At 42.6% G+C, this 24224-nt stretch overlaps 1 protein-coding gene and 1 pseudogene across 3 annotated transcripts in view; both read left to right on the top strand.

The window, feature by feature from the left end:
- Positions 1-24224, top strand: part of LRRC4B (leucine rich repeat containing 4B) — a 254988-nt gene that overhangs the window by 144956 nt on the left and 85808 nt on the right. For all 3 annotated transcript variants that reach the window (XM_075191086.1, XM_075191088.1, XM_075191085.1), the window contains one exon: positions 7806-7907. The gene's annotated coding sequence lies outside the window, so the exon portion shown is untranslated. The remainder of the gene's footprint in view (positions 1-7805; positions 7908-24224) is intronic.
- On the top strand, positions 17260-17384 carry LOC142108098 (5S ribosomal RNA; annotated as a pseudogene).

Genomic DNA, 24224 nt, shown 5'->3' with positions numbered 1-24224 from the left:
TGGTGTGCGCATGTTCAGCTCAGACCAGCAAGTGAATGCAGGGAGTGAGAACTGAGGAAACAGGAAAGAACAGTGACCAAAATGCAGGTTAGCTGGTGCAATGTGTGACAGAAGGTCAGGCATGGCTTGCAAAAGATAGCAATCATTGTGGAGTGCCGAGCCATGATGTAGGGCTGCACTGCTGCGGTTGAAAACTGGCACTTCACTCATATTGAAATCCAGGGAAAACGAGAGTGAAAAGCCCCATCCTGCTGACACCAGCCCTGCAAGGCACAATAGAACTTCACAGAGAAGCATGAAGAATGTAGAGTGGCTACCCAAAATGTCTACATGTTTGCCAGACCAGCTGCCTTGTCACACTTCAGAGGCTCTGATTGCATACTGTCAGGATCTGCCTGCAGCCCTCTGCATTACATCCTGGACTTTGGATTTGTGTGTTATGTATTATTTGCAGTGCCTCTGATCACCAGAGGTGCTACTATTAAGCCTTCCCTTTCATCACTAGGGGTTAACTTGTTGCACCAATTATCTCTTGCACCTGGGTGTCTCTCTACTTATACACTCCTTGCATACCTTGCTGGTCATTGTTGTTGTTGCTGTTGTATGTTGCTGTGCTGTTCCCTACTGTGCTCCTGGTTCACCTGTTCCCTGGGATTTCTTCATATTACCTGTTTACCTGCATCAGCCGTGTTCCTGGTATTTGCTTTCTGCATCTCCCTGCAATCCTAATTTTATACTTACACCATCCGGTTTGTACTATCCTGCAATAAACATTGTGTGTTTCACCATATTTCGAGCTCCTTAGCTGTGATTTCTGCATTGAAGTGTGACACATACGACTGTTTGCCCGACAGTGTGGGTCCAAACATCCCCAAGTGCTGTATTCCACAAAGCGTCAAAAGCATGTTGCCACTCTCTCAAAGGTCCTATACCTAAACAACACAAAACTGGATCAGTTGGCAGACTTCCTTGGGCATGACATCAGGGTGCACCGGCAGTATTACCACCTCCCAAAAGGTGCACTCCAACTTGCCAAGATCAGAAAACTGTTAATAAGTCTTGAGAGTAGCAGACTGACTGAATTCAAAGGCAAGAATGTGGACGAGAGGCACATTGATGCAGACGGTACGTTGGAAATCTTGTGTCTGATGTAAGCTTATGACTATTAGCTCAGTCATTTCCATATCTGTTTCTTTTCAAAAGCGCTCCAGCTACAGAGCGACAAGTCAGATGATGAGCAATCCTCTTTGACAGAGGTACAAGTGGTCACTCAGTAACATGGGACCAATGCCCAGCCAAGGCTTCCACGGGTCAGTGTAGCACAAGGTTTAGTTAGGCAAAAGCAATTTGCCTTCTCTGTATTTCAGAGTCATAATGGACCGCTCTAATTCCTTTCAGGTTGTTAAGAAATGAGGCAAAAAGCTTGGGGCAGAGAGGAAATCCGAACTGTGGAGAAGCACATGATCAAGTTTATCCAAACATGCCGGGTGTCCTGGAAAGCATGACTGTGTCGCATGTCTCATGGCCGAACCATCGGCACTGAAAGATCGGAACTGGTCAGGGGTGAAATTCTATGTAAACATTCATAACAGCTTTAAAGAGGGACCAAACTTGTTGAAACAATACACATTGGTTGACCAGGGCAGTAACCTCCATGGCTAAGTGTAGGTATATGTGGGTATGTGGATGTCCTCAGACAGTCAAATACATGAAACTTTCCCCAACTTGCAGCTAATGTCAGTACTTTGAGTAAAGTCAAACTGTAGATCTCAAGTGGTAACTCTGGTGACAAACAGCTCCTACACATACCCCTATAATTGTTCTGTTGGCAGGACATTAGGAAAGGGGTGTAACTATGAGTCATGTTCCAGACATAGGTCCTCACAATGTAATAAAAACAAGTGTGTGTGTTGTAGGGGATTTTTAGATCCAGTGGGACAGGGACTGATATTTATGACTACACATCCTTTGTACAGCGCTAAGTAATAGGATTAACACTATATTAATAAATAATAATGTATTTTTAAAAAATGATCTGTAACAAAGCACAAGAAGACTTATGAGAATAATGTCCAAACATTTTGCAAGGGATTGATATCCATTTTGAGATATGCTCTGGCACAGGGAGGGCTAATACCGAGCGCCAGAGGTTTTAATTTACTGGCGCTGGGTGCTGCATGTATAAACTATAAATTAATATGTATTTAATAAATGTAAAACTAGCAACAATGTTAAAGGTTGACTCACGTGCTCGCGGCATGAATCAGCCAGGGTTGGTGAAGGGGGCTGGAGGCTGGGTCATTGCCAGGTTATGTGTTTTAAACTCTATAAAAATAGCTGCACTGTCCAAGTAAAACTCTGTACTTCTGAATGATCACTAGTACCTTTAACTAGTGTGTAGCGTTCCTTATAAGGAACATTGAGCAATATACATCACCGCTTCCAGATTCTGATTGATGCCTATTGCCTGCTGTATCCTTTGATCAACAGATAAGAGCTTACACTGGCCCTGAGCTAGAAATTACAGCTAGCAAGGGTGTCAATTCCAGGTGTGTAAGCAGCAAACAGCAGAAGATTCAGCTTAAGACATCAGGGTTGTATGAGGTGAACAGACAGGAAACATAGGTTAGAGAGGACCCTGCCTATGATAGCTTACAGTTTAGAGGGGGGGTAATGAGAAACAGTAGGAGCAAATAGGACACAAGCGTATGTGGTGGACGGAGAAAGTAGAGGATGTGAACATGATAGCCTAGGAGGGCTATGGTGGAAAATATGAACAGGTTAGTTTCAAGAGCATTTGAAAGATTGTAGGTTATGGCAGCATCTGATAGGGTGAGGCATTCAGTTCCAGAGGTGATGAGCAGCGTAGGAGAAGACTTGGAGACAGGAGTGAGAGGAGGTTGTGAAGGGGGTGGGAAGCTAAAGAGCAATGGTGGAGCAGATTAATTGAGTCAGAGTGTATCTCATGCAGTCAGGGATGTATAGAGGGGAAGTATTAGTGAGTGCCTTTTAGGTGAGGGTTAGCAGCATTACCTGAATTCTGGAAGCAATGGTGTATTTATGGTGGATTGTAGAGGAAATGGGAAGACTAGTGAGGAAAAGGTAACTGTAATCAAGACATAATGAGCAAATGGACCAGGGTTTTAGTTACTTTCTAAAGGACTGGATGCATTGGGGTCTAGTGTCACTCCCATCTCCTGATACTATTTAATGTCATGAAGGGTTTTCTCAGGGTCAGGATTAAGGGGATTTAGAACTAGGTTAGAGTGGAATAAACCGTTATTATATTGTGGAATGTAAGTGTGTGAGGAGGGTTTCTGAAGTGGTAAAAGTGCCTAAGCTGCAGGAATTAGTGAATGGTTAATAGCAAGGGGCAGTCTGACTTGTCGCTTGGAGAAGCCAGATCGCCCCATAAGGTCATTTCAGGAGGAATGCTGACAGGAAACTGCTGGGAAAACCACCTAAAAAAGGAAAACCAGAAGTGGGTGTGATAGGCTGCTCTCACGAGGCCAAACTTGATCATTTTTGTGGTTTGTATTTATATTATGCTAAAAAACAAAATGGTGATTTTGAAAGTGTCGCTTTCAAGCAGTTTTCCAGTGGATTGTGCATTAGTAACTCATCTGAGGCTTTGAAACCGCCAAAAAATCTCCAGAAAACCTGGAAGAGTTCTGTCTAGAATGCACAATGTAATCAATTGTAAATTTGCCTGTAAATTCAGAAGAAAAGTCTGCAAGGACTACTATACACTATTTGTACTTCAGCAATGACAATTAGCAATGGAGCTTTCTTTAACACTGCTACCCCCTCCTCTTTCAATTTTGCCTGCCCAACTGCTCTACACTCTATGCTACCGCTCCTGTATCCCTCTCTCAAATGGCGCTAGGTCACCATGGAGGGCGGTATTTATAGATTTGCGAGATCCGAGATCCGACAACGTCACAATGACGTTTTGCCTCGTTTTATAATCCAAAAAAGCGTGAAAGTACTGAGCCTACTCGGACGCGGATCCCCTAAGTTCGGGTGTGTTCTGTTTCCGAGGAACCGAGCCTGAGCATCTCTAAAAATTACATTTTTAAAAATGTGTTTAGTTACAGATTACAGCATGTAATATTAGTATAATTTATGCTTTAGTTCAACCATTGATTTTATAAAGCTAAATCCTATCTGGTGCCAGTGTCGGACTGGGGCATGAAGGGCCCACCGGGGGACTGCAACGCTAGGGGCCCACCAGAGGGGTTGTGGTCAGCCATCATAGAGGCGGGACCAAACACTAGAGGGGGAGGGGTCAGCCCACGAAGGACAGCTTGCACCATAGTGTAGTATATAAAGATTGCAGTGTGTGTATAAAGAGTGCACAGTCTTGACCTGCACCTTACATTGGGCAGAACAGTCACCAAAAATCAGGATTATCCCACTAGACCAGGCTTGGCTAACCTGTGGCACTCCAGGTATTGTGAAACTACAAGCGTCAGCATGCTTTGCCAATATATAGCAGCCTATTGCTGGAAGGGTATGCTGGGACTTGTAGTTTCACAACACCTGGAGTGCCACAGGTTAGCCAAGGCTGCACTAGACTCAGAACATTTGACAGACTGTCTTACCTGTTCTTGTCACTTTTACCACCTGTGGCTGCTGGTTTCTTTAGTGGCGGCTTGTCTGGATCTTGGATTGTTGAGGGGTCCTATTTGGAAAAAATAATGGGTACATTTAGAAAATTTCAACCAGTCCCGGCGTTAAATCAATAGGACCCACAATTAATACTTAGGACTTCCTCCAGCCCCAACATAAAAGTAATAGTATTCCCATTTATTAAACCTATTTCCCTCCCTCCAGACAGCCCCTGCAATAAATTAATCACATTTACATATAATAAATATACCTATTTCCTGCAACCGTCACTTAAAATAACCGCCATTAAATAATTCATATTCATATTTAATAAATAGACCTCATGCTCCTCAAACTCAGCCCTGCATTCAATTAATAGCGTCCAAACCACCCCATCCTAAATTAATTGTCCCCACTATAAAATTAAATTACCCCATCTTTACCCTACAAAGAAAATAGCCCCTATTATTTAGCCACCACCTACCACACACACATTACATTGCCACAAGCCCATTATGCCATCACACACACATTACTGCGCCCCTTCATCACCTCCTTATGATCACACTGCACCCTCCATGCTGCTTTTGCTCCCCCTTCTCCTGGCCCCCCTTCACAGTCTGCCATGCTGTCTGTGCTCCCCCTTCTCTGCCATGCTCCTCCATCTCTGCCATGCTCCCCCATCTCTGCCATGCTCCCCCATCTCTGCCATGCTCCCCCATCTCTGCCATGCTCCCCCTTCTCTGCCATGCTCCTTCATCTCTGCCATGCTCCTTCTGTGCTATGCTCCTCCATCTCTGCCATGCTACTTCTGTGCCATGCTCCCCCTTCTCTGTGCCATGCTCCTACATCTCTGCCATGCTCCTCCTCCTGTGCCATGCTCCCCCTTCTCTGCTATGCTCCTCGATCGCTGCCATGCTCCTCGATCGCTGCCATGCTCCCCCTTCTCTGTGCCATGCTCCCCCTTCTCTGCCATGCTCCCCCTTCTCTGCCATGCTCCCCCTTCTCTGCCATGCTCCTTCTGTGCCATGCTCCCCCTTCTCTGCACCATGCTCCCCCTTCTCTGTGCCATGCTCCTACATCTCTGCCATGCTCCTCCTCCTGTGCCATGCTCCCCCTTCTCTGTTATGCTCCCCCTTCTCTGCCATGCTCCCCCTTCTCTGTGCCATGCTCCCCCTTCTCTGTGCCATGGTCCCCCTGCTCTGGGCCATGGTCCCCCTGCTCTGTGCCATGGTCCCCCTTCTCTGTGCCATGCTCCTCCATCTCTGCGCCATGCTCCTCCATCTCTGCCATGCTCCCCCTTCTCTGTGCCATGCTCCTTCTCTGCCATGCTCCCTCTTCTCTGCCATGCTCCCCCTTCTATGCTATGCTCCTCCATCTCTGCCATGCTCCTTCTGTGCCATGCTCTTCCATCTCTGCCATGCTCCTCCTGTGCCATGCTCCCCCTTCTCTGCTATGCTCCTCGATTGCTGCCATGCTCCCCCTTCTCTGTGCCATGCTCCCCTATCACTTACCTTTTCTATCTGCTTCTTCCTTTTCTTGTCTTCGGTATTGCCGGCGCTCCTCACTGAACAGCGGGCGTGATGACGTCACGCCCGGCATTCAGTGCGGACGGAGGCAGTGCTGCAGTCACGTGAGTTGTTTTTTGTATTTTTTTTTTCTCCTTCTTCTTCAAGTTTTTCGCTCCCCCCACCACCGAAAAGGGGAGCGATTCAGGGTCGGGGCCTACCGGTGGATAGCCCGGTCCTCCGGTGGGCCAGTCCGACCCTGTCTGGTGCTCAGTATAACGTGCTGGGGTGCAGAACTTAAAATTCTAGCTACTGGGGCAAGAAGGAAAACTGTCACTCCCTAGCCTTCAATTTTAACCAAATTAACCTTAAATATACATAAAATGTGTCCCCCTTCTGCATTGTTCCCTGGGCAGTCACCCCTCTCGCACAGCCCTAGTTACGGCCCTACTGGGTTGGACCAGCTCCCCTGTAGTTCTGGGTATTGAGCGGATATGTAAAGTGATGTCTGAACTGTATCAGTCTCATCCAAAGTCTTATGGTTTAAATTCTAGTCCCATAACTCATCTTGAACTGTGTTCTCCCAATCGGCCACTATGCAAATACATTGAGAAGGCAGATTCCGTTTCCTGACCACCGTAATGAGGAATACGGATTGTCTTGTACAGCTCTTACTCATGCTGTACAGTTCTTTCTCTCTTTCACCAAGTACTAAAGTTTGTCCTATTCCATCTGCTAAAGATTATTAATAATAGATAAAGTAACTCTTGCCCTATTTTGAGTGCCCTTGGAATATGTAATAACATGTGATGCTTGAAGAGAGAGCAATCTGAAATTCTATCATGCCTAGTGCAGCAACTCATCCAATTACTGCTTCACAAGAGCATTTAACTGTTACACGTTCATAGCAAAGGTTTCAGAGAATTGTTTCCAAACACTTTTCAGAATCTTGAATGAATTTCTGTACAGTACACAAGTCCAGAAACATTTGTGATCCTGGATGCAGTCAGCATGTGATATAAAAGGACGTTTTTATATGTGTAATCATCCATTTCTGATATTCCCTATAGAAACAAGAAAGTGCTATTTAAAAATGGGTGTTTTAATATTGAGTATGTGGGGTGGGAGAGGGGGGGGGGGGCTATTTAAAAAAAACATCAGATACACTTGATATTGTTGACATATCCAAGGTCTGTAACAGGCCTGTTGCTTGGTTAGTAACTGTATTCTGCAGCTTAGTTCTTAATAAGCAGTTCCTAAGAAGAAGTCACTGACAGAGGGCAGAGTTACAGAGCAGGTCTACATTGTAACCTGACAAAACTCACCTGAGTATAAGCAGTCTTACACCTCAACCAATAGAATGTCAGCACTTGCTGCAGGTGAGGTGTTTTTTTTCAGGTTAATAAGAGTCACCTGTGCTCATAGACTGGCATCTCCATCACAACCAGCTCGCTGCGGCGTGTAAACTGGAGATAGCCTTTTACATTCGCTTAACTCAATTTATCTATATCCTAATGCCAGTTCAGGAAACGAGATCTATGCAGGAAAACAATATCAAATTAAGGGTTAACATTTCCATACATATTTGTAAGTCTCACTTGTGTCTGTGTTCTGCGCAACCAGATTAGTAGTTTAAATATGATCCCAGAGAGTTATTGACTGATGAAACTAATTATTCTATTGCAGCATCTAGATTAAATCCATGATCTCACCATAAAAGAACAAGACATTTACATGGCAGAATGATCCTGTAACTGGACCTCTGGATGCATAATGCCAGCTACCATGGTGAGTATCACTATCAGCAAAATGAAGGGCTTCATATGTATGTATCCATCTACGTGATTATATGAAATAGAATATCCTGTTGTTTGCATTATATTTCATAACTAATTATTTTTTATTAATGGAATTATTCTAGTTAGTCCCATCATAGTCTCTCGCGAACTAACTTTCCCTGCCACTATTTGCATGAATGTGTTACTATTATATGCAGCATTAACTACACCAAGGGTCCAGTTTATAAAACAAACACTTATTGCTATAATTTACCGTTATTATCGCCACAGTGATAACTATTCATAGCTATAAGTTACTTATCACTCTGGAACGCTCGTTCTGCTGTACTGAAAACTTGGCTTGAACTTCCAGTTCCACTGTTCGTACAAAAGAATATTGTTTTCTTAATCTATCTATCTATATCCTAGAGATATAGGTATAAGTGTTTTCACTGGCAAAAAGACTTTTTACCATTTGATAAATCAGTCTCTCATACACTACTCTTTAATCACAATTGTTCTAAGGACTTGATATGTGTAAGATAAAGTGAGGAAATGCAATCACCTGATAGTTAAACTAGTAGATCCTTCCTATTTTGATGGATATCTTTTGACATGGTCCATATTTAGCTCAGGGCACTGATCTCTTTTGATCCTTAATATCTTGGTCGTACTGAGGACATGACAGTGGAGCTGATTCGAGGCAGTGTGCTAAATGAAAGCAAGCCACTAATGCTATAAATTCCATCAAATTAATATGAATAATAAATTAACAGCCTAAATTAAACTTTAAATTAATTCCACTCAGCCCTTTTATTTTTGAATAGTTTTCAGCAAATTCAAATCCCAAGAAGGGTGATGATGTTAATAACGGTGAATTAAAAGAATCTCATACAAGGTTCTCATTTGTGATGACAGATAAATATTTCTTTATTACAAGACTTAACAATCAGTATAAACCTTTTAGTGAGTTCACATTTACTCCGTAAGCAATTTAAAGCCGCAATTGCAATTTTCAATGAAAAGAAAATCCTTTGAGACTTTACCTAGTCATAAGTGTTAAGTATGATCGATGCTGTCAATCTTTAATGTAATCACATTTATAGCTGTTAACATTTGGCAATCGTCGTGAGTCTTAAGTGATTGTTCATCAGTCTTCGCAACAAAATGTTATCAGTGGTCAGAATTAGATCTTAGGAAGAGCAATAATCGGATTGTTAGCTTTCTCTTTTTAGCTAGCAGAAAATTTATTTAGAAAGGTCACACACTTTGTTCCAAGGATTTTATTGAAATATATTTTTATAACCTTTTCCTTTAAATTTTGGGGAATGTTCTATAATTAATGATAAAATTGTAATGTAATGTCATTGGGTTTGGGTCACATGCAGTTATCCTATGTCCCTACACATCAGTCAGGTAACAATCTTGATTTATTTACTCATCAGCTATTTATGTAGCGCCAGTAATTCCGCAACGCTGTACAGAGAACTCACATCAGTCCCTGCCGCATTGGAGCTTACAGTCTAAATGCCATAACATACACACACAGAGACGAAGGACAATTTAATAGCAGTTAATTAACCTACTAGTATATTTTTGTGGTGTGGGAGGAAACCAGAGCAAAGCCAAACAAACACAGGGAGAACATACAAACTCCACACAGATAGGGCCATAGTCAGGATTCAAACTCTTGACCCCAGTGGCAGAAGTGCTAACCACTAAGTCACCATGCTGGCTACTCAACAGGTCCACTGCAGTCTCTAAGGCCTATAGGCAACAATGTCAGCTAATTAGTGCTAAAACATATTAGGGTTAGGGTTAGTGTTAACCCTAACCCTAACCCTATTGTTCAGGGAATTAAGATACTATTCATTTAAAGAAAGGATCTTAACCATAAGGGCCGGAGTGAGAGGTATGCAGGGCTCAAATTTGCATTTCGAAAAGGAATGTTGTGCCTGAGTAAGGCGGTGTAGGAGGGAACTGTCACATCAGAGTGAGTTTGTCTGCTGGAAGGAGGGGAGGAAGCGTAAAACTAGGAGGGCAGAAGGAGGGGAAGGGGGAGGGACTGGGGTAAACCAAAAGTAGGTTAGTGTATTTGCCGCCTAGGGGGGAAATTGGCAAAATAGGTAACATTTGGGAGCGTGAGACAAGGTTATGATATTCCTCAACCATCACCTTAATTTCCATAGATTACCCTATTAACATCCTCTACACAGCTAACACAAGACAACAACCCTCTGACCAACATTACTGTGTGACTGATCACACAGCCCACTCAATAGTTTTACCTTTGCGGTCTAGCTGGTCCATTGTGCAATATGATGTAGCACATGTCCTTGTGTTTCAAACTCCCATTGTCCCATAGATTGTAAGCTGTGAGCAGGGTTCTCTTACCTCTATGTCTGTATGTATTACCCAGTATTGTCTTATCAATGTTTGATACCAATTGTAAAGCGCTACGGAGTCTGCTGGCGCTATATAAATAAATGATGATGATGAGGGTGGTGCTTGTATAGAGAGCAAGCCCCACCGATGCCTGAGAAACACCAGGACAGATATAACATAAAATATAACATAAAATATTGCAAAATATATCAAGTTGGGGAAAGGCACCTGAAAGAATCAGAGGAGGCCGCCTATTCAGGAAAAGTACCTGACACGGACGTCGCACAAAGGGTCTTAAAACTTTAACCATTCCTAAAGTTGTATAACAAATCATTGAGGACAGAGCATTATACAGAACTTAATATAACCCTAAAACATATAAGGGCATTTCCTAAATAGTTAAAACGAACAACAGGCTATGAAATATGGAGTAACAATGGGCCTGTGATACACCCTGGGTTGGAACACGAGGAAGGGGACACGATCAAGGCACACGCCATCTATCTCTTGCCCTCCAAGTGTGCCGCAGGAGACACTCATCCACAAAAGTATGTGGCCGGGGAGCAGAGCGGAGGAAAAAAAAGTTAGGGCCAACCAGTATGTTGCAGTTTGGTAGTTGAGGATTTAATACCCCGTGAGGCGCCAGCCTGTAATATATAAAGTGCACTGCTGTCATTGTAGAAAATCTCACTTTAAAGGGGACTATGACCTGGTAGTATTATCACTGGGTCTCAATCAGCCCCTCGTCGCCATAGCCATCTGGTAGTTGTCTGCTATGATATTTAAGTATTCCCCTGCTTGGAAGGGTGTCAGGCGGTGGAAACTTGTATACTGCGAGTCTCGGCTTCTTATTAGACTATATGTGTATCACGACCATATTATGGGCTTGAGAGCTATTTATCAATCTTGGTTTGTTTCCTATATTCTAGGACAGCAAGACTCAGTACCATTAATGTGTGATACTAGAGCAGAAGACTCTGCTGAATTGGCTTAATTTATGCTGTGTTTTTGTTTTGTTTTTATTACTTGAGTGATCACTCTTTACCAATGCTGGATGACGGAAGCGGAATGGAATTGTAATGCTGGAACTGTAATGGAACCAGAATGCTGGAAACCGGAATGCTGCAACCGGATTGCTGGATGATGGAACCGGATTGCTGGAACCGGACTGGAGCCAAAATGCAGACTGCGCAGTCTGTGCTGGAAGGATAGAAAGACTGCATACTGCTGGAATCCTTGTTGACATTTAGAAATACATTGTTGCACTGGCAACAGGTAAGGGCTCCAGGAAGTCCTTTTATAGTAGTTGTTGATTCCTGATTGGAGAATGCGGTCAGCTAGGCAGAAGCAACACTCTGAGTTTCTGAGATGGATCAGGTGACTATATTCAAGATGGCAGCTCCCATGAACTGGTTTTTGAGGGAAACCTGGAGAGTAGGCTGCTACCCCTGATTGGCTGAGAGGAATCATGGCAGAGACATCTAAAACCAGCAGAGCCTGAGGACTGCAGGGACAACTTGGAAAGACAACGGATAGGTAAGTGACAGTACCTAAGAGCCTGGTGTGTGACATCACCGAAGCATGGTTTCCCCATTAACTGCAGTGCACCACCAACTAAACCTCCAACACCTAAACCAGGACCCAAAAGATTTGTTGGACAACCAAGACCATGCCCTCCTCAAAAAGATGAACCCCATCAGACCTATAAAGATGGACATCCCCACACTGCAAGAAAGTATTGAATAACATAGCTCCCTTCCCATATCAAAAATGTGCCAACCAGTTGATTAATCTTCTTATGCACTCTCCATGAACCCTAGCCTACAGAAAACCAATCAATACCTCCGGGGAATTATGTCAGACCAAAAAATACAAAGAGCAGGCCAGCAGCACCTAAAATGCAGGAACACCTCCTTAACGTGTAACGTGAGGTTGACAGACTTCCGCTTACCTAGGTCTTTACCACCTAAGTGAACAAACAACACATCAGGGAGCCCAATACCAGAGATCAAATGAGTCAAGTAGGCCTCTATCTCGTGCCAAAGCATACCTCTTATTACTGAACCAGCGTATCAGCATACCCTTAGGCATTACAGAAGGGGCTGATGCTAAATGGGAGGCCCGGTAAATGAGTGCCCCACCACCCATACCTGGAGTACACCCCTGGGACAATCTGTAAAGAACATACAATCTGTACATATGTACAGCCATAATGTACAAACTCAGGGGAAACCTAAACCTGTTAGGAAATAAAAAAACAACACACAGTAAAGACATAAAATATAATAAATCACAAACAATTTAAACAATGTATTTTAGCCGAGGAAGCAGGAGAGGAAGAGGACAATGGCAGGGAGAGGGGAACAGGCAACCCATATGAAGGTGAAAGTACAAAAAAACCTGATGAGGGCGCACAAGCCAATGAGGCCCTCTGTGTATGGGGAAAAAATAGGCAAATCCCTTAATGCCTCCACTCATTGTAGAGAGTGAATAATTCTGGGTTAACTACAGCAGGAATCAGGAAAGCTTCAAAACACTAAAGGGGTCGCATGTATTTTCTATAGGAATTGGAGCACACCAAATTGTTTGATAACGTCCACGGATCATCCCACCTATGTGGGTGCTGAAATCCAAAGGATTGAAGCCCAGCTTAACCAGGACTTAAAACTGCAACAAATTAGAACTTCATAAAAAGGGAAGCGTTAGTGTGCACTAGCTACTAGCTCATGGAGAGAACAAGGCCCATTGATTGTTGATAACCTAGATCACTTCCATGTCTTGCACCAGAATATTACTGATCTGTCCCGAAGCCTCTCAGTCCAGTGGAAGACAGCCATGACAATGGGGAAACGCTCCAACAAGATCAAGTTTTGAGTAAGACCAGAGGATACCCACTCGGGGCCACGCTTCCTTGTACCAGTCATCTTCCAGGTAAGCCCCAAATCCAGAGGAAGCTACCGGATCTGTGAAGAGCTGCAAGGCATCATTGTGCACAGGAGAGGCTGACCATAAACATACCCCAATAAAGTACATGAGGAAAACCGTCCACATTGACAAGTTTACGGCAGGGCCCTCAGATTTGTCGTGGGCAATAGGCTCGCCCAGTGACCGAAGGCGGAAAGCAGACTTAATGTCCATATTGGCTATCAATGCCTGTGACAGACCCGGGCCTTATATTGAGAATATCCTGCCAACCCGGTCTGTCCTCAGTGGGCCAACTGAATAACCATGGCCCACTCTGTTATTAAATGCCGCCCGGTGGCCAGATCTGTTATTGCTGTGGTGTCCAGAGAGGGAGGGGAGAGGCAGCTCACAGGAAGTGGGAATCAGCTGTGGACCCTGTGACATCAAAAAGTAGTGGAACGGGTTAAAAAGAGGAGGGTCAGGACCTTATCTAAAATCAGGAGGGGGGTCTCTCCCTGTTTGCTAACTATTGTTCTAGCAAGTCTGCAACACAGTCCGAATGGCACCATCACCGCAGGGGGGGAGACCACTGATGTCATGCACTATTTCCACCCCTGTTACCACCCAAACTCTCCACACCACCAATCAGAAGAGGACAATGAGTGGGGGGTTGTGGAAGGGACAAAAGGGGAGCTGTCTGGGGGAGAGAGGGAGTTGTTGGAGAATCTTGAGACAGTGAGGACTTGGACTGTTGGAGAGTAACCGTATTCTCGCAGGGCCTTAAAGAAATGCTTAAGGCAGGAGCTTCTTGACAGAGATCGGACAGTGTACCTCTAGGACTGATTCTGTTACCACTCCATCGGGAGACACTCGCAGATTCTGGGGAATTGGTGAGCCTACATCGGTAGGGAGACTATACCCAGGGTCCCACCAAGCTGGTGGAGAGTTGGCCGAGCGGCTGGGATCAGCAAGATACACAGACCCACCTTAAGGATCAGAAACCATGGCCCACTTGGATTGTCAGCTGTGAATTTTATTACCAGGAGTTTGGGCCTGCTAGGACTCTGTGCTTGGAGGTAACCTGCTGGGGACTTTGTTGGGGAGTTTTTACTTGCACTGGTGATTTTCTGACACTTGATATATTTGGTGGGGGAACAAGTTTCTCCTTGGGAAGCACTGTTGTATTTTACTAAGTGTGTACACTTTGTTTAATAAAAGGGATTATTATTTCTTTCCTGTCTCCTTACCTGTGTGACCTGTGAACCTAGAGGACAGGGTATCTAGTGAGCTTTGGTTCTAACCCCGGTGTCCTCACAATGCCCTTCGCCCAAAAGTGTGGACTGGTAAGTGACCAAACAGTATTGCACATCAATTACGCCATTGACTGACCTGTCAGCCAGATACTGAATCAACTGGGGTCTTCTTGGGCATGACTCCCACCTGGGAAAAAGGGAGGTGAAAACCATGTCTACACCCGTCAAGCAAAAAGTCAGCAATGTACCTGATGGGTATCGGGCGAGCCATCTCACTAATGGCACACATTCTGTTGGGGATGGGGCCTTGCCCAGCATCACTGCCTGAAGTCCACTGTGGTCACCAGGAAGGAGTGATTCTTGGGAAATCTCTGGCAGGGTGGTTTCCCCGCAATGTGCACAGGAATGTTTGTACCTACAGGCCATGCCCTTTCTGAACTGGGCAATATTAATTGGGAAATATTTGTTGCAAAAAGACCGTGCCTGCTAGGCCTAGCTTGTCCAACAAATCTCTTCACAATGACCCATCACAAATGCTCTTTATAGGCTGTGTAACATCTAATCAAACCTCCACATCTTTTCAAGCAAAATCTTTGCTTGTCAACTGTCCTGCTTTTCTGAAAGTTATGATCATAGTGCTACCAAATAGTACCTTTAGAATTTCAGATACATATCACGAATCAAGTACAGCTATCGCAAAATAGTGTATGAATTCTAACGGCTTTCTCTCCAAATAGCATGCGCCAAAAACGTAAGCTCCTCCCAACCAACTATTAAAGGACCTGTAATCCTCCCCCCCAATACTGCCTGACCTACTTACCTCTGCAAGGGCATTTTGAAGACCCCTCTAGCAATCCTGTCCTTCACCCGCTTCCTGAGACCCAGTAATATCGATGTGAACCACCTCAGAATTCCCCCTGAGCCCTAAACCAACCACTCCACTACCCTATTGTGTGACTTGAGCAAGCTGATCCATTTACTAGGACATTCCTCAACATCAGAAGAGTCCCCACTAGCGCTAGACGTGCTCAACCTAACATACCGTGGGTAATGTAAGAAGAATATCTATTCTCACCGGATGACTCCGACAGTGACGGACTCTGCGTACTACTCGATAGCGGAGGCCCTCATCACACACAGGAGGGCTGGGTTACAGACCAATAGGCTACTCTCAAAATGCAGGAGACAAGCTATCATTAGACACACGCCCTATATTGTGTGGGACCATCCAGTGAGTGTACTCCCTGCGGGAGGAGTCGATCCAGCTGGGGAGTGCTCTTGGGCCACTGGGTGAGGTAATTTGGGAACCTAGTGATGGAGAGAAAGGGGTGTAAAAATGAGGGGCGGGTAAGACCATTGGCTAGGTGGATATGGTGCATGGAGAGAGCTTGAGTGTGGGTGGGGGCTGATAAAATTGGGTTGGAAAAGTGGTTGGTGGAAGGGAAATAAGCAGCAGCTGGGGGAGTCGCAGGCTGCGCAATGGGCTAGGGAAGAAAGAGGTTTGATTGCATCGGGGAAGGTGAAAAAATAAATCATATTGGGGAAATGGAGAGGGGGTGACACAGCGGGCATTGGAGGGGGGCAGAAATGATTCTATTGGGGCTGGGAGTGGAATGGGGACTTCCTTTTGCAGAATGGGAAGAGCAGAGGGGGTGTTGGTCACTATTGGCAACACTGTCCACTGCCAGTGGCCGATGGAGCCCGGCCCCGTCTGGGGATCCTGTAGCATATCATGGTAACATCTATAGCAGCTTGTCGTGTAGAGCGAAACATGGCAGGCGAGGGCGGCAGGTGAAGAAAGGCAAAGAGGAGGCGAAACCACAAGCAGAACAGACAGAAAGCCAAAGTAATAAATGAAAGCAAACCAGACAGTTACACAGCCGGAATCCAACAGGAAGAGGCGGGAACTGGAAGTAGAGGGGGCTATATGAGCATGGGAAGGAGCTCCACAAAGCAGCAGCTGGGCTGCTGGGCAATTGCTAACCACTGTATGAGATAGGCTTTATATCATTCAGCCCTACTTGGGCTTAATTTCTTTTTATTCTAATTTGCTTAAAGCATTGCAGGGTCATACCAGTAACTCTTTCCTTCCATTGAACTTCATGGTATTCTTGTCTCCACTATCTATGTACTTTTATAAATAAATAGTATTATCATGGAAATGTGAAATAATTGTTATCCTGGTGACATTTAATGATTCAGCCCATGTGCTGTGGGACAGGCGCACAGACTCATTTCAGATATTCAGTGTCTCACAAGGAGACGCGGGATCGATCGGAGCAGTTCAGGTGCCACAGCAGTAATAACAGAGGCAGAAAGATGCCCCCCCCCACTCTATACAAGGTCATCTAGATCATACCACTATAGCCCAATTTACATTCATCTGTCCTCTGTGTGCTACCTTTTACCACATATGGATGTATTAAGTGCAGATTTTCCACACTGCCAAAAATGATACAAGTTTGTATTGTTTTTTCAAAATACTTTTACAGTGTGATGACATATACTATACTTTCTTCTTAATAAAGGTGTATCACTTGCTCTTTTTCCCTATAAAGCACATAACAGCCATGTAAGGAGCACAATCACTGTGTGTTGATATCCGCAGGTACCGGCCACATTGCCTAACAGTCCTGCAAGCCTTTCAGAAGCAGTTTCCACCTGGTGTGATTCACCTTAATTAAGAAGAAAGTACACATCATTTTAAAGGACAATATTTGTTTGTTTGTTTGTATTGTAACACTGGAGGAAAAAGGAAGTGACACACTTCTATTAAGAAGAAGGCACACATCACTTTAAAAGGACATTGTGTTAAGATATGCCTACAGCCGCGCCATCCTGATCAAACCCAATCTTGTCTGATCTTGGAAGCTAAGCAGGATTGGGCTGGGTTAGGGATAGTACTTGGATGGGAGACCACCTGGGGATACCAAGTGCTGTAGACTAAATTATAATTAATGAAGTTCTATTGTTGTATAATGTACCATTAGCGCACATCACACTTTATTTGTTTTTTGGATATTACGATGTTTCTGTTGGTCTTACTGGCAGAATGATAGCTAACAGCAACTTAGGGCCAAATTCACATAATTGTATCATTGTAAAAAAAAGTTTTTTATCATGTTTTTTGCTGCATTGATTGATGAAGTTTAAAATTTTGTCTTAAAAAGAGTGTACATATTAAAATTTACCATAATAATTTTTGTTACTCTTACATTAAAAGGACTAACCACTGATATGATACAATACAATAACAAACAATATATTACAGTTGTTATACTTATTTTAGTCACTTCTTTCTATTCTACACACTTTTCTTGTTATAGTATTACTTGAATATGGAATTATCTCGCTTGAAATGATTTTAAAGTATACCATAAATATTAATAAATGTTATATGTAAAATACCCGAGTGCATCTTATGAGAGTAACCAGGACTTTCTCCTTTTCCCTGCATAGCAAATGTTACGTGCGTGGTTACAAATGGTAGCACCCGCATTCAACAATCAATCAATATTTCTAATACAATAAAAGAATGAGGAGCAAGGGTTATAATGATTTATATACAATTAAAGCCACTGTGGTTGGAATTGTTTCTTGTTCTGTATTAAAATGTGTTTAACGTGAAGAACTGATCTTTAAAAAAATTGCCATTTGTTGTGTTTTTCGAGAAATTTTAAAAAGTTTTATTCTTGCAGAGTTTGTTTTTCTGAATTCTACCTCATGGTATTTAAAAAATTACTAATCCAAAGACAACATAGTAATGACATTTGGTTGAATTCTTCCTTTATTAGTTTTCTTGCTGCTATAATAATGTTACAAGTGTGAAGAGATGAAGATAAAACATGTTCAAAGAGACTTCTGATATCAGTGCCAAAGCCCTACCTAGGGAGCACTGGTAAATGTAGCTAAATTCAAACTTTATACATGTACAGTACCGAACATGCTGTCCTTTACTGTGCTACCTGCATGTCTTTTTATTAATTGGCCTAAACTTGAGCTTAATGCTTATCCCTTATCCTACTGAGCATTTGCTGCTGGAGCCACACAACACAGGTCTAGGTTGGCTGGATGCCGTCTTCCAGGCCATGAGGATACATATAAAAAGACATTTTGTTGTTATTGATTACTTTGGTTTGCATCATTGCGCTCAAGTGAGGACTATTTTCTGATTTCAACCTATGGCCAATTTTATATTGATAGAATGATGATGCCCTTCGCCATCAACACAGAACAGGCCTTCAGGATTCAGATAAATACATTTTAGTCAATCATCCAGCTCCTGAGGACACCTGCTCCTCGAGTTTCTATGCCTCTCATCACCTAACCACCCAGGTATCCAATGTAGCTCGGCACTACCCAACTCAGTCCAAAGGAAAGACCTCATAGGAGGTTCCAGCGGCTTTGCATGTTCTGCAGGGAGAAGGGACACTTCTGCACCTGCCCCAAGCATCCAGTATCATTGAGGACTTTCACCTAGATGGGATTCTGCCAGTTCCTCAGCCTACTCTTCTGCAAATTCTGATTCCAATTACCATCCACTCATCCTCCCAAAAACTTTTTTCTCCCTGAATTTTGGGGGGGAGATTCAGTTCTTTAGAATTGAATCTCCCACTTGGACTCTGAGAACTTCATGGATGAAAATGTTGTCATTTCGCCTACTAGCTCATTCCATCAACCTACTGGGCATTGACGGACTTATGTTTTCCCCTAGCCATTGCCAGTATGCCACTGCCAAGTTTAAAATCTTTGGTTTTCCTACACAGGGAGGCTCTGTCCCTCCCATATAATCCTGTCTCCTTCAAGTTCCATCACCCTGGGGTTGGCAACATAATCCAGTAATCTGCTGTAATTTACAGAGATTACAGAGAATAACCTATTTCCATTCCACTCATCATAGAATTATTGAATGTCATCAAGAGGGCCAGCTTCTTTACCAAATTGGACCTTTAGGGTGCCTGCAACTTGATCTGTATTTGCCAGGGATATGAGTGGAAGACATTATTATTTAACACCAAGGACGGGCATTATGAATATTTTGCTATGCTGTCTTCAAAAACTTTGTAAATTAAATATTCCACATCTTGGAGCACTTAGATATATGAATTATATTTTAAAGATAAATTAAGAAATTGTATGTTATACTAGAGAAATGGACATTCAAGAGTTCTCAAGTGACCTACCTTCTCTACTCAAGGTCTGCAGATGGATCCAACAAAAGTTTCAGCAGTAGTAGATTGGCCTCAGCCTGCCACTTTGAAGGACGTTCAATTATTCATTGGATTCAGGAACTATTACCGCCAATATATTAACTTTTCTGAACTAATCACCATCCTCACACTTATCCATAAGGGTAGTGCTGCTCCTTATTGGCCTATAGAGCTTCTGGCTGCTTTACAGCATCTCAATCATACTCTTACCAATGACCCTTTCTTACTGAGTTTTCTTACAAAGGTCAGTTACTTGATTCCACAGGCACTTCCCCCTTCTTTGCTGCTTATGGAGTGCATCCTAAGCCCTTCACCATTATAATTCCCTCCACTGACCTGCCAGATGCCATAACCATCACTTGGAAAATGGCGCAGCTTTGGTAACAAATCAATTCTTCACTGTTTCGCTCACAGGCTTGCAACAAAAAGCATGTTTATAATTGCCAATGACCAGACTCCAATTACAATGTTGGAGATTATTTTGGTTGTCATCAAGAACTTGACTGTCACTGCACAATGCAACCAATCAAAGGAGATGCTGTGTGTTCTCTGATTAGTAATAGTTCTGTACCTGACCGATCACTTAATTTGAGCGTACTGGGTGGGGGGATCCTGAGCAATGGGAAACCCTTCCTACGTGTATTCCTGCAACAGGTAAGAATAGAGCAAGATGTCTCAATTTGAAAGTGTATTTTACTATGAACTGTCTTCCTGTCCTGTTTATTACACCAGTTTAAGACTCAAAAATGAAACCATTTGCACAATTAAGTAATCTTATTGGTTAAATCAAGTTGTGAAGTCCTATGTCTGAAAACATTGATTTGATTTTTTTCCTTTTAATACTTTTTATTTATTTATTTAGTAGCTCCAATGTTGTCCAGGGCTGATGAGTACAAAATGGCTACCCTGCCTTGTGTGTTTGTGTGTGTGTGTGTGTGTGTGTGTGTGTGTAGATAGATAGATAGATCCGTAACTAGGCAGGTGCGGGCGGTGCCGTCGCCCAGGGCGCAAGCCCAAGGGGACGCAGCAGCCGCCCGCTACCTGTCTCTGTTTCCTCAGCCTTTTACTTTCGCAGTGGAACGGATGTGCGTTCCACTGACAGGAAGATCGGCATTTGGAATGCAAGTTTGAGTTCCAAAAGCCGAACTTCCTGTCAGCGGAACGCACACGCGTTCCACTGCTAAAGTCAAACCAGCTACAAGTTTCCTGATTCAAGGGCACACAGCGCAGCTTTCACGGATCTTGATGTCAGTCAGGGTTGAGCAGCACAGCCCAAGCTATGGGCGGTGAGTTACAGTGCATATATGTTAGTACGGGAAATCACAGTTGTACACACTGCTCCATTCTTCTGAGGATGGTGTTGTTATGCTTAGAGATCTATGCAAATATTAAGCAATGTACAGGACATGTGGTGGGAGGAAGGAAAATGAAAAATGATTAAGTGTTATTCTGGCAGATAAATCTGGCAGTATTTTCAAACTGTTTATGGGGTTAAGGACCAGACGTCCAGGGCTAAGTATATGATTAAAGGGGGATTTCCAAATGCTTGTGCAACATCCCCTTACTCCAGCTAAGGGACGTGTCTGTAAACTCTCCGTGTATGAATCACCACTTACTTCTCACTTGCCCAGTTCCTCCACCAACTTCTTCAATGAGTGAGTCAGTAGAGACGTGGATGAAATGACCTCTAGGGGCGACTTGGGGACCCCTGTAACCACACAAACCTCACACAGCAATAGTACGTGATAGGATTGTTTGTATAAAAATATATACGTTGAAAATATACTATACTATGAAAGTATATTGTGATTTTAATAAATAAAGAACAATTTGGTTCACAAACAACTATGTAACATTGAATAGATGGATAGATAGACATGAGATAGATAGATATGAGATCGATAGATAGATGGATATGAGATAGATAGATAGATATGAGATAGATAGATAGATATGAGATAGAAAGGAGATGGGTAGATAGGAGATGATGGGTAGATATATAGATAGGAGATGGGTAGATATATAGATAGGAGATGGGTAGATAGATAGATATATATGAGATAGATAGAAGATGGGTAGATAGGAGATGATGGGTAGATATATAGATAGGAGATGGGTAGATATATAGATAGGAGATGGGTAGATAGATATATATGAGATAGATAGGAGATGGGTAGATATATAGATAGGAGATGGGTAGATATATAGATAGGAGATGATGGGTAGATATATAGATAGGAGATGGGTAGATATATAGATAGATAGATATATATGAGATAGATAGGAGATGGATAGATAGGAGATGGGTAGATAGGAGATGATGGGTAGATATATAGATAGGAGATGGGTAGATATATAGATAGGAGATGGGTAGATATATAGATAGGAGATGATGGGTAGATATATAGATAGGAGATGGGTAGATATATAGATAGATAGATAGATATATATGAGATAGATAGGAGATGGATAGATAGGAGATGGGTAGATAGGAGATGATGGGTAGATATATAGATAGGAGATGGGTAGATATATAGATAGGAGATGGGTAGATATATAGATAGGAGATGGGTAGATATATAGATAGGAGATAGATAGATAAATAGATTCACTTACATTCCCATTACATTTTTTACACACGTGTCTCTCCCATTATTCTTAGTGGCTGGGGTTACTGAACCCTGAAGCTAGGCCTGCCCAATCACATCCACTGCTGGGAAGCAATGGATGTTACATATATATTGTTGCTTAAATAAATCAACATAGAGTGAGTATAGGGAACAAGGCCAACAATATACATATTTTAGTTGATATATCTTCAAATAACTGTTAGATGTAAAGTGAAAAGGTTGTACCCAAGGGGCCACTATGCTCATTGGAACAGAATGAATTTCTTGCCTAGAAACGAAACCTCTATACAATTTATTCCAAGAATTTTGTCAGACTAACTTAATAGCTGAATAGCACAATTTAATGTTCCGTTCTTGCTTTTTGTGTGTAGACCCTTTTGTACTATATATATATATATATATATATATATATATATATATATATATATATATATATATATATATATATATATACACACACATACACAGTGGTAGAAGTGGGGGGTACATGGGGGTATGCCATACCACACTATATATATATATATATATATATATATATATATATATATATATATATATATATACACACATACACAGTGGTAGAAGTGGGGGGTACATGGGGGTATGCCATACCACACTATATATATATATATATATATATATATATATATATATATATATATATATATATATATATATATATATATATATACACATACACATACACAGTGGTAGAAGTGGGGGGTACATGGGGGTATGCCATACCACCACTTCTCCTACTGCCATCATTTGGAAATTTCAAACTAAACCATCCTCATGCCTCAAATGCTGTCCTGTATTGACAAGTTTTATAGAATTTGCCTAGCATCCCTGGAGCATGTTTAATATTAAAATACATAGAAGTCCTGCCGCATGGTCCATTGAGAGTTTTATTGACACTGACATCTAGTGACCCTTCTCTAGCAGTAACCTTCATCAGTAAATAGTGATTTGTTGCAAGGAAATCTGTGCTACTTAATAATGAAATAACATGTTTGTGGACACTGCCGCTTCTGGCTGGTAGCCGGGGGGTGGTGGCTGTAAATAAGCTGTACTATATAATCTATGGGCCACCTGTACATGGGCTCTGCTGTGTATACTAGCCACCAGAAATACACTTTCTGCAATTAGTAATCATGGTAATGAGATTTTAATGTGCGCTAGCCACCAGAAGAGCATATATACTAAATTTATACTAGTAACAAGAATGGGCTATGTTGTGATTATAAACCATGAGAATGAGTACCATTGTGTATATTATCAGATGCTATCCAACAGAAAGGGCCTTGACGCATAGACTTGCTTCCTGGTAATCTAGTCATCCAGAATGGCGCTTTGCTTTGTATACTAATCACCAGAATGCTCTGTTCTGTTTCTACCGGTCAGTGGAAAGGATTTGGGTTTCGTTATTAGTGAAGTATCACAGAATTCAGGGTTTTAATATTTATTCTTTTTAGCAATAAACTTGTACATTGTCTACAATGTAAGATATAGAGATCTGCTGGTCATGAGTTCAATTCCCAACCATGGTCTTATCTGTAAGGAGTTTGTATGGTTTCCCCATGTTTCCGTGGGTTTCCTCCGGGTGCTCCAGTTTCCTCCCACACTCCAAAAACATACTAGTAGGTTAATTGGCTGCTATCAAATTGCCCCTAGTCTGTGTGTGTCTGTGTGTGTGTGTCTGTGTGTGTGTGTGTGTGTGTGTGTGTGTGTGTGTGTGTTAGGGAATTTAGACTGTAAGCCCCAGGGGCAGGGACTGATGTGAGTGAGTTCTCTGTACAGCGCTGTGGAATCAGTGGCGCTATATAAATAAATGGTGATGATGATGATGATGATGATGAATTATGGAGGTTTATTAACACAGAGCAGGATAGTAACTTACTACAGAAAGATTTGCATAAAATGGTAAACTGGGCAGCAATATGGT

Source organism: Mixophyes fleayi, chromosome 11, assembly GCF_038048845.1.
Source record: "Mixophyes fleayi isolate aMixFle1 chromosome 11, aMixFle1.hap1, whole genome shotgun sequence".
Classification (NCBI taxonomy): domain Eukaryota; kingdom Metazoa; phylum Chordata; class Amphibia; order Anura; family Limnodynastidae; genus Mixophyes; species Mixophyes fleayi.
This window is presented reverse-complemented; position numbering and strand designations above follow the sequence as displayed.